The 16,110-nt window shown below is 34.8% G+C and overlaps 1 long non-coding RNA gene across 1 annotated transcript; it reads right to left on the bottom strand.

Annotated features, from left to right (window-relative positions):
• Positions 1-1,118: 1,118 nt before the first annotated feature.
• LOC125666333 (uncharacterized) lies at positions 1,119-9,389 on the bottom strand. The gene is made up of 2 exons (XR_008799262.1): positions 8,566-9,389; positions 1,119-1,991 (listed from the first exon to the last, which is right to left on the bottom strand). It is a non-coding gene; the product is annotated as an uncharacterized LOC125666333 (long non-coding RNA).
• Between the last annotated feature and the right edge of the window lie 6,721 nt (positions 9,390-16,110).

Raw genomic sequence — 16,110 nt, 5'->3', positions numbered from 1 at the left:
AATTTTTAACATATTAATCTGTCACTAGGAAATCAACACACTTACCGTACTCGCTGTTTATCACATGTTCACTGTTCCGGGTTTAATTATGAGTGACCCAAATTGTACATTTATTGGATGTAGAAAAAATAATGAAAAATCACTTACTTAAAAAATGAATTTCATGATATCAACAGAAAGATATGAAATTTCGCAAAGTTTTCAGAGAAACAAATGCGTGTTTACTAATATTCCAAAATGTTCCGATTTTCGACTTCAATTTTTCTACCGCCAATGGTGAAAACTTCATAATTTAAACCCGAGACAGGGAACTCGTGAAAATGGTTGATTTCCTTGTGATAGATGCCAGTGTTAAAGTTGTGGAAATGTATCTGATATAACACTGATGTTCGTAAAAGATTTATCCTATTTCTCCCCATGTAAAACATTGATCCCCTGCTGAGGCCTCGGGGACCATGATTTGAACATACTCCACACTATGTCAGGAACCTGTCATGTAAGTTTCACCTTTTCTGGTCAAGCGGTTCTTGAGAATATTTTTAAATGAACAAGGTCGTCCCGAAATTTTTAGTGCTTTACACACGCTCATTTTCATGCTTTGTAAAATCCATTTGAGGGACGAAATTTAAGAACATTGAATATTCTGTTGCTGTATTCATAAAAAAAATTCCTGATGTGACAGAAAATCCGTGAAGTCTTCCAAGAAATAAGCCAACGTCAAAGGTGTGGGAAAGTGCCTGATGAGCATCCTTCTGCAATGGCGTTCATCCACGTCAGCAAGAATGGCCCAGAACTTAACGAAATCTTCCTCCCCCAGAATGAGATTTTTCTTCCGAAAGCTTTCCGTAGAGAAGATGTTAAACAGGCCCGTCACCATTGGTTTAACTTTGCCGGCATTACCTTCTAGGTAGCTGATGTGATCGAAAATTAAAATATCCTTTCCAGGTCCGGTTTTGAAAATATGCTCGTTCCACCATTTCTTTTGGTCAGCTTCCTTCATTGCTGTGTTTCTAGCTCCCAGAAGCTTACGGATCTCTTCTAACTTGGCGTTAGTTTTCTTCTAGCTGCAATAATGTAGCCCTATCCAATTTTTTTAAAATTCTGACGTTTTCGGGATAGGGCTACAATTCCATAGGATCTCCGTAATGGTGCAAAATAATTTTATGAATAACCGATAATAAACTCTGTGTATTAGTCCCAAATGTTGTTTACACCAAAAGGAGTACCAACTTTGTGCTCGGGCATGTCTAATAAAGGTGTTTTTCATTAAAGATAATGTACAGCATGCAAAATTCTTCGTCTGCTCCGCCATGCTTGTTATCGCGAGATCTCGTAGGTGGATCTAATGAAAAACCTAACCATTGACAATCAGCGCGAAAATGTAGTTACTCGAGCCACTTCGACAAAGAAAGGAAAATCATATTGTTGCAGAAAGAATTTACACTCTGCTGTTCGGTTTTTAACTTGATATTAAATTCAAACCCTTTCAATACCGACGAAATAGCTTTCGCCTCCATACTTGTCCATTGATGTAAATACTACCTTATATGGCATATGCAAATGACTTGACAATCGGAAGTTGAAACTTCAGTACATCAAACATGGCGCACAAATATGAATCGAGCAATTGGAATTTATCGAAATTGTTGAAAACGGTAGAATAGAGCCTCACAAATCTAAGTTGCAGGTTGTAAATTTATATATTGACTAAGAAACATGGAATATCATTTTATTTACGTAAAGAAAGTCAGGAAATGTTTAGAATGAGCGCAAATGTTACGGGAGTGATTCACTCCCGCATTTGCACCATTACGGAGATCCTAAGGAGTTGTAGCCCTCTCCCTAAAAAAAAAAAAAATCAAAAAAAAAATCAGAGAGGGCTTCATTATTGCAGCTAGTTTTCTTCATGTCGTCTTCACTGATGACGCCGTCTTTATCAGCATCAAGAAGCTTGGCCCACTGGCGCCATTTACGTCGTATAAACCAGGTCTCTGGTAAAATATACAACATAGAATTAGTGTGTGTTTGCGTTTCTATATATCTATACCCATCTTTCTTAGACAAGAGGTTGTGATCGATTTCATTTGTCACAAAAACTTTACAGATTCCGTAACTTAAACATTTATTACGCCTATGTGCGATTGCAGTGGGATTCAATGAAAGTCAGAGTCTGATTCAACATACAAATAAATGATATATGGCGACACGTGCATGTATTTAATGCTTGGTAACAGACACTTATGAACGTATAATGAACGAAGCTAATGATGACGTCAGCAGAGTGTGTGTTCTGTCAAAGAGACAAAAGTTTTTTTTATAGACTTCATGAAAGTGTTCAGTAAACTTGACAAAGTCATTGCTGTGCCTACAATTCCGATTATCTTCCAGAGTATGTACGATTCAAGGTTTCAATACAATGACAATTATTTGTTAGATACACTCGCGAGCACAGAAGTGTCGCTTTCAGCAGAATGTTTAACTTTGATTGACTAAAAGTGGTGGTTTACCTTTTGTCAGAATTTTATCGCTACATGTAGCTATGACAACCGCTTTTTAGGAAATTAGAAATGTGGAGGATCACAAACCCAAAACTTGAGAAAATTTTGATATGAAGATGAAAATTCTTATATCGGTGACAGCATAATGTGAACTTTTACCATAAGAGCACCTTAATGATTGAGTGAGTTTATAAATGAAGAAATATGTAACTCTTATGACAAAATTTTAAAACTGATCCATTCAGGATTTTATGTCATTGCAAATTATGCATTGGTACCGTATAAGTATATCAAGACCCCTGGATCGAGGCCTCTGCTGTTGGATTGTTAGTCTCAACAGCCCATTAGTTAAGTACTTCGTTACTAGCTTGAAAATACGGATGTATATTTAATTGCTGCGATAAAATTTAGAAATTCATTTCAAAATTTAGGATTATCTCCCTCATGCATAGCTCTGATCCTTAGACGAATTTGACTCCAGTCTTTGGCACTTTGTTTTTCTTTTTTAGTTTTTCCAAGTTTATTGTTATTTCGGATTTCCAATATTTCGGTTTAAGCATCACTGAAGAGACATTATTTTCGAAATGCGCATCAGGAGAATCAAAATTAGTACCATATAAGTTTTACATGTAAAGAATATACGTAATGTCATTCAAAATGGTAATAGTACATGTGTGTTATATACATTTTGAATTTAAAAACTATAACACTTCTGTATTACTTTATGTAACACTGATATAACACTAATATAACACTGATGTAACACTGATATAACATGGATGTAATACTGATGTATTACTGATGTAACACTGATATAACACTGATGTATTACTGATGTAACACTGATATAACACTGACGTAACACTGATGTAACACTGATATAACATGGATGTAATACTGATATAACACTGATATAACACTGACAAAACAATGAAGTAACACTGATATAACACTGATGTAACACTGATATAACACTGATGTAACACTGATATAACACTGATGTAACACTGATATAAGACTGATGTATTACTGATGTAACACTGATTTAAAACTGACATAACACTGATGTAATACTGATGTAACACTGATGTAACACTGATATAACACTGATGTAACACTGATATAACACTGATATAAGACTGATGTATTACTGATGTAACACTGATATAAAACTGACATAACACTGATGTAATACTGATGTAACACTGATGTAACACTGATATAACACTGATGTAACACTGATATAACACTGATATAACACTGATGTATTACTGATATAACACTGATATAACACTGATGTAACACTGATATAACACTGACATAACACTGATATATTACTGATATAACACTGATATAACACTGACATAACACTGATGTAATACTGATGTAACACTGATGTATTACTGATATAACACTGATGTAACACTGATGTAACACTGACATAACACTGATGTATTACTGATGTAACACTGATATAACACTGATATAACACTGATATAACACTGATGTATTACTGATATAACACTGATATAACACTGATGTAACATTGAAGTAACACTGATATAACACTGAAGTATTACTGATGTAACACTGATATAACACTGTTGTGACACTGATATAACACTGATATAACACTGATGTAACATTGGTTTAACATTCATATAACACTGATGTAACACTGATGTATTACTGATGTAACACTGATATAATACTGATATAACACTGACATAACACTGATGTAACACTACAACACTGATATAACACTAATGTAACACTGATATAAGACTGATGTGACACTGATATAACACTGATGTAACACTGATTTAACACTGATAAAACACTGATGTAACACTGATGTAACACTGATATAAGACTGATATAACACTGATGTAACACTGATATAACACTGACATAACACTGATGTAACACTGATATAACACTGATGTAACACTGATGTAACACTGATGTAACACTGATGTAACACTGATATAACACTGATGTAACACTGATATAATACTGATATAACACTGATATAACACTGAAGTAACACTGATATAACACTGATATAGCACTGATGTAACACTGATATAAGACTGATATAACACTGATATAACACTGATATAACTCTGATGTAACACTGATGTAACACTGATATAAGACTGATATAACACTGATGTAACACTGATATAACACTGATGTAACACTGATATAACACTGATATAACACTGATGTAACACTGATGTAACACTGATATAAGACTGATGTGACACTGATATAACACTGATGTAACACTGATGTAACACTGATATAAGACTGATATAAGACTGATATAACACTGATATAACACTGATATAACACTGACATAACACTGATGTAACACTGATGTAACACTGATATAACACTGATGTAACACTGATATAACACTGATGTAACACTGATATAATACTGATATAACACTGATATAACACTGAAGTAACACTGATATAACACTGATATAGCACTGATGTAACACTGATATAAGACTGATATAACACTGATGTAACACTGATGTAAGACTGATATAACACTTATGTAACACTGATGTAACACTGATATAACACTGATATAACACTGATGTAACACTGATATAACACTGATATAACACTAATGTAACACTGATATAAGACTGATGTGACACTGATATAACACTGATATAACACTGATGTAATACTGATGTAACACTGATATAAGACTGATATAACACTGATGTAACACTGATGTAACACTGATATAACACTGATGTAACACTGATATAACACTGATATAACACTAATGTAACACTGATATAAGACTGATGTGACACTGATATAACACTGATGTAACACTGATATAACACTGATGTAACACTGATGTAACACTGATATAACACTGATGTAACACTGATATAACACTGATGTAACACTGATATAACACTGATATAACACTGATGTAACACTGATGTAACACTGATATAACACTGATATAACACTGATGTAACACTGATATAAGACTGATGTATTACTGATGTAACACTGATATAATACTGATATAATACTGATATAACACTGAAGTAACACTGATATAACACTGATATAGCACTGATGTAACACTGATATAACACTGACGTAACACTGAAGTAACACTGATATAACACTGATATAATACTGATATAACACTGACATAGTACTGTTGTAACACCGATGTATTACTGATGTAATACTGATATAACACTGATATAAAACTGATATAACACTGATGTAACACTGATATAACACTGATGTAACACTGATATAACACTTATATAACACTGATGCATTACTGATTTAACACTGATATAACATTGACATAACACTGAAGTAACACTGATGCATTACTGATGTAACACTGATATATTACTGATGTAACACTGATATTACACTGATGTAACACTGAAGTAACACTGATGTAACAATAATGTAACACTGAAATTACACTGATGTATTACTGATGTAACACTGATATATTACTGATGTAACACTGATGTAACACTGAAGTAACACTGATGTTATAATAATGTAACACTGAAGTTACACTGATGTATTACTGATGTTACACTGATATAATACTGATATAACACTGATATTACACTGACGTAACCCTGATGTATTACTGATGAAACACTGATATAACACTGATGTAACACTGATATAACACTGATGTAACACTGACGTAACACTGATATAACACTGATGAAACACTGATATAACACTGATGTAACACTGACAAAACACTGATGTATCACTGATATACACTGTCATAATACTGATATAACACTGATATTACACTGATATAACACTGATGTAACACTGATGTATTACTGATATAACACTGACATAACACTGATGTAACACTGATATAACACTGATATAACACTGATGTAACACTGATATAATACTGATATAACACTGATGTAACACGAATATAACACTGATATAACACTGATGTAACACTGATATAACACTGATGTAACACTGAAGTAACACTGATATAACACTGATGTAACACTGATATAACACTGATGTCACTGATGTAACACTGATATTACACTGATATAACACTGATGTAACACTGATGTAACACTGATATAACACTGATGTCACTGATGTAACACTGATATAACACTGATGTAACACTGATATTACACTGACATAACACTGATGTAACACTGATATAACACTGACATAACACTGATGTAACACTGATGTAACACTGATATAACACTGATGTCACACTGATATAACACTGATGTAACACTGATGTAACACTGATATTACACTGATATAACACTGATGTAACACTGATATAACATTGATGTAACACTGATGTAACACTGATATAACACTGATGTAACACTGATATAACACTGATGCAACACTGATATAACACTGATATAACACTGATGTCACTGATGTAACACTGATATAACACTGATGTAACACTGATGTAACACTGATATAACACTGATGTAACACTGATGTAACACTGATATAACACTGATGTCACTGATGTAACACTGATATAACACTGATGTAACACTGATATAACACTGATGTAACACTGATATAACACTGATGTAACACTGATATTACACTGACATAACACTGATATAACACTGATGTAACACTGATATAACACTGATGTAACACTGATATAACACTGATGTCACTGATGTAACACTGATATAACACTGATGTAACACTGATGTAACACTGATATTACACTGACATAACACTGACATAACACTGATGTAACACTGATATAACACTGATGTAACACTGATATAACACTGATGTAACACTGATATAACACTGATATAACACTGATGTCACTGATGTAACACTGGGACTTTCAGTATCCCCGTGTATCTCCGTGTTCAAAAAGAATAACGAGAGTTTCAGTGTTTAAGAATAAATAATATATTCTTAGTAAAATCACAGGTATTTACAAATTAATTAGCAAGATATGAAACAGTATCATAACAAGTCCCAGGGAGTGTGATATTTACCATTTAAAATCTGTATAATTCCGAAATTAGCCCCAGTCCCCCAAGTACGTCTACACAGTACTGAAGTAAGTTGTTAACTCACTCTAGAATCCCCGGTCTTATAGTCCCGGCACACGCATAAGAAACCCGGTCCGGTCTAAACACATGACTCTAATAGAATATACTAATGATAAAAATATAAATTGGAATAAACTTATCTTATCATACGCTGATATTTTGAAATGATAATTTTAAGCTGAGCACAGTGGCGGATCTAGTGGGTGGGTTTTATTTTAACATTATCAACCGAAAATTTTTAGTAATTTGCTATTTTGCGGTCTTCGATTCACCTCCCCTTTTGAGAGAATTTTCTGGATCCGCCAATGATTTTGTTTTCAAGAAACATAACTCTTTCCATGTTCGTTTCATGCCACGAAAAATCTACCAGAGTTGTCTTTCTTTATGAAGCAGAAGACACTTGCTGTGAAAACGGAAATGGATGCCAGTTCATTTTAGGGATATTTACAGGTACTTAGTAAAAATGACTGTCGGGTACAGTGCTATTAGGTATTACTGAACATATCGTCTTGTTAATTATCTATATGCGAGTTGTATAAAACAAATATATGGGATTGTCAACCTTTACTTGGCCAAACCACTGTAGTTTCTGTGGAAACGAGGGGGTTAATTTATATTCGGTCTTTCTATCCAAAGACCGAATATAAATAACCCCCTCATTTCCACAGAAACTAGGGTTCAGGGTGGGGTCACAAGTTTGTTCACAACACGTTTCTTGGGTTCAGGGTGGGGTCACAAGTTTGTTTATAACACAACTCTCAGGTTCAACCTATAAGGTGGAGTCGCAAGGAGGAATAGTTTCTGTGGAAACGAGGGGGTTATTTATATTCGGTCTTTTCTATCCCCCTCGTTTCTGTCCAAGCCTTCATAAAGTATGTGGGAAATCAGTCGCGCTTCGGTTTGAATTTATTTCAGCTTAAATTTGATGTGAATCGTTCGAAAACTTACATAAATCAATTCATGAATGATTTTTCCGCAAGGGAATACAATTAAAACCATTCAATTCCACACTAAAGCAACGATAATCGTCGTCATTTCAAACACTACATCCTTTCGCTATCAAATTCGCCTCCATGATAAACAATGACTTCAGCGCATGCGTCATTTCATTTTGTAAAACACCTAGAGGTCCAAGAAGGGTGAAATGCCCTACTTCAGTAAATCGCACAAAAATCTAACTTCATCAGTTTATTTTTTCATCACACGCATCGTATTTTTGTGAATGGACATATTTTTCTGAATTTGAAAATACAGAAAACATAATAGGAAATTACATAAATTATTCTAAGTGTTTGGTGGAATGAAAAATAAAAGAAAATCTAAATTAAATGTAATCGCATGTTCGATATTGTCTGAAATAAATGCGCATATTGTATTTGCTGTGCTGTTTGTTTTGAAAATGTAATTGCTGTAATAAAAAATCAACAACAACAACAACAAAAAAATGGAAGAAAAAGAATTTGAAAAAAAAAAAGAAGTGTTGAAATATATGAAATTGAATAATTTTTGATTGATCTCGATCATAATATCAGGTGCGGATCTTGATTTTCAAAGAGAGGTGAACTAAAGGATTTGTTGAATGTTGTTAATATACAATGTACCATGATATGTGTTTTGTACAGTGCACTTATGTTATCGTATGCATGCAGTTTTATAAGTTAGTTACCGATCAAAACATCCTTTAAAAAAGAATTTAAAATGAAAAACGTATTTACAATGTTCATGGATAAATGTTCAATGTCTGACAAAAAAAAAAAAAGATTTACTTAGTCTTCATCAACACACCCCCCCCACTTAACTGACAAAATTTTATGATGTTAAAAATGATAATCAGTGTACATGAATATCAACATCGGATTGCATATACTTGCAGGAGTTTTGAAACTCTGCCCCATGAATATTTAAAATTAAATTTTCATCCGGCATTGATCATTTGACATTTTCCCTAAAAATCGAGTTCAATTGATTCTTTTTGGATGCATGTGAATGAATCTCTTTGTTAGATAATTGATGTCCAATTTGATATTGGGGGTAATAATTCATTGATGCCACTTCAGAAAATCTCCCCGTACCCATTGTGGAACGCAAGTACATCTTTACAAGTACGTGTTGAAATTAAAAGGACCTTTCTGCTTTGCAGTTGGTAACGGGTAAGGTGCAGCCGAGGTAGAATTACAATTATTGCGGGTTGGAAAATATCTTTTTTGAATTCCGACAAGCATTCCACTTGACATCAACTCGATCTACGACTGACCACTTCTGTTTCCAAGCGCTGACCTCTTGTTGGAGAGACGTGGGCGATTGAAAGTCGTTTTCCTGCATAAACTCTCTCTCTCTCCAAAATCAAAAGGGGGAATTAATGCAACCCTCTCCCCCGTTGAGATCCGCCAATGAAATTAATCACCTTTACTGATTTACAGTTTAGCAGTCTGAATAAACAGATAAAGTTCTTATGTCACAGGTTTGTTGTTCTGTCATAGATTCGTTGTTTTTCAATTCATGGTATGACATTCCCTATAAGAAGATACCCCCCCCCCCTAAAAAAAAAAATGAAGGTATAATGAATAAAAAGAATAATAATAAAATATGAAAATAAAAGTGAATATAAAGGGGGAAAATAGACACACGATATGCGGTTCCTTTAATATGATATTTAATCCCATTTCAGAAATGCAGTACACACTGGCACTTTGAATGATCTTTTAATATTTTTTATTCACAATTACATTTTTACTTATTTTGTTTCCAGTAATTCATCATTTTCATATTCCGAAGAATAATATAAGTCCATTCACAGAAATGAAGGGCAATGCGTATGATGAGAAATAAACCGAAAAAGTTAGATTTTTGTGCGATTTACTAGTAGTAAGTCATTTCACCCCTTCTGGGCCTCTAGGTGTTTTACAAAATGAAGTCACGCATGCGCTGAAGTCATTGTTTATCATGGAGGCGAATTTGATAGCGAAAGGATGTAGTGTTTGAAATGACGACGATTATCGTTGCTTTAGTGTGGAATTGAATGGTTTTAATTGTATTCCCTTGCGGAAAAATCATTCATGAATTGATTTATGTAAGTTTTCGAACGATTCACATCAAATTTAAGCTGAAATAAATTCAAACCGAAGCGCGACTGATTTCCCACATACACTTTATGAAGGCTTGGACAGAAACGAGGGGGATAGAAAAGACCGAATATAAATAACCCCCTCGTTTCCACAGAAACTAAAGGAGGAAAACACAGATTTGGAATTTTTATGTTAAATGGAATAACACTGTAACTCAGATAAGCATCATCATGTGTAGATTACAGTTATTTCATGTTAAGATGACCCCTGGGCTTAGGATGGGGTCAAAAAGAGTTCTAATTATTACGTATGATCAATCTAATCAGACATTTTAATGATAATCATTTCAAGGACCAAATGAATGCAATTCTTCAAAATTATGTGTTCTAGCATCTTTATGGTTTGTAGAGTCATAGTTTGTTTACATCACGACCCTTGTAGAATCATAGTTTGTTTACATCACCGCCCTTGTAGAGTCATAGTTTGTTTATGTCACCACCATTGTAGAGTCATAGTTTGTTTACATCACCACCCTTGTAGAGTCATAGTTTGTTTACATCACGACCCTTGTAGAATCATAGTTTGTTTACATCACCACCCTTGTAGAGTCATAGTTTGTTTACATCACCACCCTTGTAGAGTCATAGTTTGTTTATGTCACCACCCTTGTAGAGTCATAGTTTGTTTACATCACCACCCTTGTAGAGTCATAGTTTGTTTCCATCACGACCCTTGTAGAATCATAGTTTGTTTACATCACCACCCTTGTAGAGTCATAGTTTGTTTACATCACCACCCTTGTAGAGTCATAGTTTGTTTATGTCACCACCCTTGTAGAGTCATAGTTTGTTTACATCACCACCCTTGTAGAGTCATAGTTTGTTTACATCACCACCCTTGTAGTGTCATAGTTTCTTTACATCACCACCCTTGAGCCCAGGGTAGGGAGGATGCACTATTTCCACCTGTAGAATTTTGTTGTGGGGCACAACATCAAAAGTTTAACATGTGTACTAGTCTTGTAGATTCATATGAAGTTTGTTTACAATACATCATGATCCCAGGGTAGTGGGGATGCACTATTTATAGCTGCAGGGTTTCGTTTTGGGGCACAGTCCATTAAAATTGCATCATTTTGTGTAAAAATTAAAATCAGATTAGTATCAAAGAATAATTGAAAAACTAATGATTTGTATCTGAACAATTAGAATGATGCTCGAAATGTTTACTTTTTTGTCTGAACAATAAGCAGTGGCAGATTGAAGGGGGACGCAGCAGCCACCACCCCCCCCCCCCCCTAAAATTTTCATATTTAAGGTAAATCGTGGTATCTTCTTTTAAATAGAAAAATGTACTAAACGATAAAAAAGCAATGATTTCTTCCACTCCTGCAGAAATAAATGACAAAATCTTTTGATTTCTTGAATTACTTCATTGGGAGAACTGAATTTTTTCCCATAAACTCTTAGAATTTGCATCATTTTATTAATTTCATTTTATAATATAATGATAGAAAATAGTACAAATGACTATAAATAGGAGACATATTTCAAGCCCTATAAAATCTGTAAAATACAGGAGCTTCCAGGGGCTTTGCTTCCTGGGCCTCAACCAGAGCTTTGCCCTGGATCCACTGGGGCCTCCAGATCCCCTGCCTCATAAAGTGGCGCCCTCGTAACCGCAATTCCTGGATCCGTCCCTGATTAGAGTGATGCTCGGGATGTCTACTCTTTTGTCAGGGATCGAAATTAACATATGTCCGTCAGTCTGTGACTGGTTAAAAGTCTGGCGGACTGACCGACATTTGTTTTAGTCAGTCTGATGGGACTGGTTAATTTTCTAAAGCCTCATTTTGGAAAATATATTTATGAAATCTTTTATACACATTTGGCATGCTTCTATATCAGACGAACCCGATTAATAAACATGAATCTCACATAAGTGTTACAATATTGTCAGAGACATATTGAGTTAAATTTCATTTTAATAACCTTAATGAAATGTTTAATTATTTCTGGAAAAATCTGTTGGACTGGTAAATTTTCTGCGGACTGGTTGAAATTATACCCCATCAGTCCGGCTGGACTGATGACATAAAAAGTTAGCTTCAAGTTCTGTTTGTCTGAACAATTAGAATGATGCTGGGGATGTTTACTTTTTTTGTTAACAATTAGAATGATGCTAGGGATGTCTACATTTTTTGTCTCGGGCTCGTGATCCTGTCTACATTATGACTTGCTTGTTTTTGTTTGTGAACTGAGATGTTGATGTGTTTTATTCGAATTGTGTTGTCTATATTTTATCTAGGATGTTGTCCACTAGCTAATGGTGGGGATCGTAGCAAGCTCTTCCTTGCACACAGATATTGAATGGAGCTGTCTGGTCCATTATCAGAAGAGTGGACAGCACTATGCGTCCGATCAGAGAAGTTTCTCGAGAAGCATTACGAGGTACAGGGCTACATTATTTTAAATTATGCATACTTCCTGGTTACTTGGCCGGCTATCAACTTATTTTTTTAGAATCATCTGAGAACTTAAAGTACTGCCTCTTTGGCCCAATGGATATGAAAACGGTTGGCTAAAATTTCATGACTGAATAAAATAAAACACTATTCATTAAAAAAAGTTCTTGGATTTCAAACATTCATTGTTGAAACTTACTAACATATAGTATATATATTATACATAATAACCATGTTAGCTACTAGCAAATGGTTAAGAAAACAAAGGAAGAAATCAAATCTTCTTGTTACACACTTTAAATGTTTAAAGGCAACTATTTAAAAATGAGTCTGGGGTTTTATTAAAATGTCATGTCAACTAACACAAAAGTCAACATCATCTTTGTTTTGTCATAATTGTCTTCTTGTAAGTGACCATGTATTCAGCAAAGTTCATTCTTTTTCACCATTTTAATTATTTTCATGCTTTGAGGTGACACTTGCATGGAAGGAGAACACAGTTTGTGTTGCTGGCTGCAAGAACGACTCACCCACCCTCGAGTACATAATGTGTACAGGGGGTTATTGTACATTGCATCCCTCTAAACAGGGATTACATGTAGGGACTTTGCTCCTGAGGGACGTGACATTTACCAGCTGGCAACATCTGTGACTCAATCATCTCAGCCTCATTTACATTCTCAATTTTGGCAATTATTTAAACTTATCATTGAAATTTTTAGGGACTTGTATGAATGGACAGAAGACATTTTCTTAACTCACCACTTCATCATTGCCTGGTGTTGGAGACTGAACATTTTATTGAAAATTGGTGGGATGTAGCAATCAATGGGTGTCATCATTTGCTGTGAAAAGACTAAGAGAAGTATTCATATTTAATGTAAAAAGTTTAGATTGTGTAAAGAGCATGAAGGCAGATTTTACAGTTATCTCCCTTAGACTATGTAAATTATAATACAGCACTTGCTTATGGTGTTATTTTACATATTGGTTCATAGTCAAAGACATGAGTTATAGCTACATGCATTGTACCATATTATAGTACAGGAATGTCTGTATGTCTGTCTGTAAATGGGACGTATTATAGTACAGGAATATCTGTATGTCCGTCTGTAGATGGGACATATTATAGTACAGCAATGTTTGTATGTCCATCTGTAGATGGGACATATTATAGTACAGGAATATCTGTCTGTCTGTCTGTAGATGGGATGTATCATAAAAGCAATGATCTTATGTCCGTCTGTAAATGGGACATATGGTATAGCAATGTCTGAATGTCCATCTGTAGATGGGACGTATAATGGTACAGCAATGTTTGTATGTCTGTCTGTAGATGGGACATATTATGGTACAGTAATGTCTGTATGTCCGTCTGTAGAAGGGACGTATTATGGTACAGCAATGTCTGTATGTCCGTCTGTAGAAGGGACGTATTATGGTACAGCAATGTCTGTATGTCCACCTGTAGAAGGGACATATTATGGTACAACAATGTCTGTATGTCTGTCTGTAGATGGGATGTATTATGATACAGTAATGTCTGTATGTCCGTCTGTAGATGGAACGTATTATGGTACAGTAATGTCTGTATGTCCGTCTGTAGATGGAACATATTATGGTACAGTAATGTCTGTATGTCCGTCTGTAGATGGGACGTATTATAATACAGTAATGTCTGTATGTCTGTCTGCTTTGATAATGTGTATAGGAGGGCCCACCATCTGAATGTTTTTTTATGATGTTTGAAAAGCCCTATAATTTTTAGGGTATGTACGGGGCTGAGATAAGTTCCCATTCCCAATGCTAAAAAGTAGGTATTTTTGACATTCTGTGCTTTAAAATTCCCAAACAATGAAAACGAATCAAAGCAGGGTGGCCTCATTGTTCATAAATCTTCACTGACCCATAGATTACAATTTTTGCCTCAAAATTGTTAAGTAAATCTAATGTTTGGCATCTTCTTATTTGAAACAGTATGGATTGGTTTTTTCCCTAATTCTTTGTGTAAAACATTTTTCCCAAGTTCAAACAAATTCCATTATTTTTCCCAATTGGAAAGGTCCAGGCCCTCGAAATGAAGACCTTACAAAAACTGGATTAAAATTGTAAAATGCATTACCCCTCTGTCAGGGTCAGGCTCTAAGTCAGGGTCAAAATAGGGAAATTGTTATTGACTTTCTAGTCTTAGTGTTACATATAACCAATGTTCAGGTGACCAATAAGGCCAGTGAGTCTTCTATTTAAAAGATAACAAGCTGGTTTCCTTTCACAAAATTCAAGAGGATTTTTAATTTGCTCAAACTTTCATTTACCTGTCTGATTTCTGGTAATTCCAGCACTCATTGTCACTTTGGTTTTTCAGCTCCCTGGTCGTCATGAGATGTTGACACCCTGCAGTAGGAGCAGTTCTTACCGGTATCGCTTAAAAGCAGACAAAGGTTTTCTTAGCATCTGATCCATTTCTGGAGACAAACTTTTGTATGGAGCTGGTAAAATTTCTATTTTTTGACTCATCTGAGCTATAAGATCAAGTGGGCTTTTCTGGTCACCACTTGTCTGTTGTACATCTGTCTGTCCATCTGTCTGTAAACTTAGTTTTAACTTCTCTACAATCACAGAGCCCAATTTTGTTTATATGAAGGGCCTCCTACCATCAAAGGTTAGATAATCAAAAAATGAAAATATATTATTTTGTTTTAATTTTGGCTCCAGGGGATATGATAAGGCCATCGGTGCCTAGGAAGGACAAAAACAACAGGCCAATGACCCCCAATTATGGTATAATGGTGGGGACATTCTGAAATTTATTGTGCTGAAATAATGTACATTAGGTCCATTTTTAGCTCACCGGAGCCAAAGGCTTAAGTGAGCTTCTCTGACTAAAATCTGTACGTTGTCTGTTGTCGGGATGGTCAATTTCAACAAAACTTGGCACAAAGCATTCTTGGGTGAATGGGATTC

Source organism: Ostrea edulis, chromosome 10, assembly GCF_947568905.1.
Source record: "Ostrea edulis chromosome 10, xbOstEdul1.1, whole genome shotgun sequence".
NCBI lineage: Eukaryota > Metazoa > Mollusca > Bivalvia > Ostreida > Ostreidae > Ostrea > Ostrea edulis.
Note: the sequence above shows the minus strand (reverse complement) of the source record. Positions and strands in the feature narration are given on the sequence as shown.